Source organism: Elephantulus edwardii, unplaced genomic scaffold (assembly GCF_000299155.1).
Source record: "Elephantulus edwardii isolate Elephantulus edwardi_28Jun2011 unplaced genomic scaffold, EleEdw1.0 scaffold00170, whole genome shotgun sequence".
In the NCBI taxonomy this organism is placed as follows: Eukaryota; Metazoa; Chordata; class Mammalia; order Macroscelidea; family Macroscelididae; genus Elephantulus; species Elephantulus edwardii.
In genome coordinates, this window is record NW_006399920.1 from 2,683,959 (window position 1) to 2,687,302 (window position 3,344).

Genomic DNA, 3,344 nt, shown 5'->3' on the forward strand with positions numbered 1-3,344 from the left:
CAAGAAATTTGATATTATATAAAAATAAAAAGCCATATTCCAAGAAAATGAAATTTGTACATGTTTTGAGAGATCTTAATGTGTTTTCCACAATATAGAAACTAGTTGCAAGAGAAAAAAAATGGTAACTACTCAGTGGAAAAATCCAAGTGACGGCAGTAATGAACTCATCAATGAAATATAGGTGGTTACTACATGCTACCAAATGGGGTGTTTTAACAGATAGAATTTTTGTAAGGTACATTGACTATCAATATGTAATTTGAGTATAGTTATGAGAAGGAATCATACAAATTTAAAATTACCAAGCTTAGAAATATGATAAAAGTGAAGAAAATTGTGAATCTTTGCAGAGAAAAAGAAGTTAATGAAACATGACAATTAAGTTCAATACCTCATATACTAGAAAATATCAACTATACTGTAAATAAGTATTAAGTCAAAGGATGAAAATTAAAACTTGGATAGTATATTAAATTACTTTATTTCATTTTAAAATTCAGAGATGTTAATAACTAATCTCTGGTTGTATCAATAAACTCAGATGAACTGTAGATTCATGATCTCAAGCAAGTGAGTAATGACTGTAGAGTGATATTAGTTATTAGATCACTCTACCTATTCCACCTCTTATGTAAAATTGATATTACGTAATCTTACACAAGATTGACATAAATAAACTTGTAGTTTACATGCTTGATCATATAGCTCTGGGTGCATACTGCAAAGGAAGTTGTGCTGCCAAGCCAAAGACAGGCTGTTTGAACCCACAGCTACTCTAGGGAGAAAGAAAGACAATCTCTCTCAGGGCTTAATACTCTGTTTCAGTTACTAGCGCACATGACCTGTATCACTCTTTATGTAAAATTGGTCTTGTAGCTAAATTTGTAGATATTATATGCTTGATGATTTTCAGACACTTCATGCTTTGGGGAACTTATGCAGTTTTTTGAAGATGGGCTTGACATGTAGGCTCCTGGGAGGCGTACTTATTTATACCTGCATGGTATGAGGTCTTCTGAGAGACTTTCTGCCACAAGTGCAGTGCCCTGCTTCTCCCTTCAGCCCCTGTGCACCAAGTAGTAGGAATTTCTCAGTGGTCTCTTATCCTAGGCAGTTGGCAAGATGGTTTGTAATTTACCTCCTGCTCATGACTCTATTGACAGTTAACGAAACAAATGAACAAAAATGATTATTTAGCTTTATATAGTTTGCTAGAAGTGAGTACGCTCAATGCGTAAAGAACTGCTAGTAAATTTCTTTTCAGATAAAATAAAATAGTATGTTTGATCAATTCCAATGAGAAGACAAAGTTTCTAACATTTTCCCTTTGTTCTTAGATAGTAAACAATTGTCGCCAAATAAATATGCTTAAAAAAAGGTGACTGACTTTGCAAACTGTAGTTACATACTAGCTTTCATTGGTTTGACTCCATACACCACTTAAAAAGCAAACAAATGGAAAAAGTTGTCTTCTTCTGGACTTTCCTGATCACATAAATAGAGTGCTATTTAACAGGTTTCCCTATCACTTGGATCTACTAAAAACTGGATTTAGATTTAGATTCTTCTCAAGGTTAGCCACAATCTGTGTGATCCACACAGTCAAATGCCTTTTCATAGTCAATGAAACACAGATAGACATGCCTCTGGCATGCTCTGCTTTGGGCTCAAAATAATCTAATGAAGAACAAACAGATATGTATTAGAGAAAGGACAGTCACAGTGTTCCTTGAAGGAAATGACAACACTTTATCTTGGACACATTGTTAGGAGAGGCTATTCCTTGGAGAAGGACATCATGCTTTGAACGGTGGAGAGTCGACAAAAGAGAGGAAAACCTTCAAGCAGGTGGATTGACACAGTGACTTCCAATGGCCCAGAGTATGTCAGAGATGATGAATGGCACAAGATAGGACAGGACTCAGATCTGTTGTTCGTAGAGTTGTTGTGGGTCAAACTCAACTTGGTGGCACCTAACAATATCAACAGGAAAAACCTGAGAGGAACTTTAAAACGTGATACAAGAAATTGAGGCTTTAGAAACCTTAGAAAAACAAGTAACAAACAGATAGCTAATGAACATTAGACTGGAAGGGAACTCTGGTGGTGAGAAGCTGTGTTGCAATCCTAAAGGCATGTGGTTTGAATGCAATAGTGGCACTCTGGAAAGGGTGGACAGTCCCTTCAATGTGATTTACTGCTTTGGAAAACCTACTGGAGTCAGTTCCAATTTGCTTAAATACAACAACAGTGGAATAGTTGGAGGGGCCATGTAGCTCCTCAGTGTTTACTGTTCTTTTTTCTTTCTCTGCATTTAATATCAGTTTGCAGTTTTGAATTGTAGAAAACAACAAAATAAAAAGCAAAAGCCTTTCAAAGGAGCTTACACACTAAAGAGAATGTATTGACTTTTATAACTGGAAAATGTAGGTCTTATAGCTGTATAATTTACTAGTTCCTTAAGGATTATTGATAATATAGAGGATTGCATGCCGAGTTGCTAACAACAAAGTATGTGGTTCAAATTCACTAGCATCTCCAGTCTTCGAAACCCAAGGGAGAATTACCATCCGATGAAATGGAATGAATATGTTTTCCTCAAAGACTACGCTCCTTTTTACCATTTTATTTAAAAACAGACATTGAGTTTTTATAATTGGAATAGTCCTAGCAGCATAATGGGTTACTTATCAGGCTGGTAACTGAAAGGTCAGTGACCCCAAATCAACACTGGATAGAGACTTTGGAGAGAGATGGGAAGTCTATCCCCTTCCAAAAAGATTTATAGCCTCAGGAACCTGATGAATGGTCTCTAGGAGCTAAAACAATGTAACAGCTGTGAGTTTGATTTTTCAATTCTAATTATGGAAGATATAACTTATTCAATATTTTCCTAAGCTCATCTTACAAATCGTTCCTGCCTCTTGAATTTCTTTACAGTTAATTTTATTTTATCCTACTTTGACAAAGTTATCCCATTTTGAGCATTTCACCACTTCACACAGCAATAATTTTAATAATAGATGTTATTGAATAAAATTAACAGTGAAACAAAAGACCATGTTATTAAGGGTGAGGTCTAATATCTCAGAGAACGTTGAGTCTTATAATTTTCCCCTTTTCTGCCAAGTTCTCTGAGAATGAGTTGATATGACTAAATAATTAAACATTTGAATATCTTTGCTTTCCTTTTGTTCTTTCTGTTAACCAACAAATTGCTCTGGATAGTCCTGATAAAGTCTTAGATCTCAAACTCTCCCATTGATTATTTTAAGTACGTTCCTTTATAGAGTACAAAGCTTGAGCGGAAAAATGAAACTTTGAATGTATCAGGATGAGAC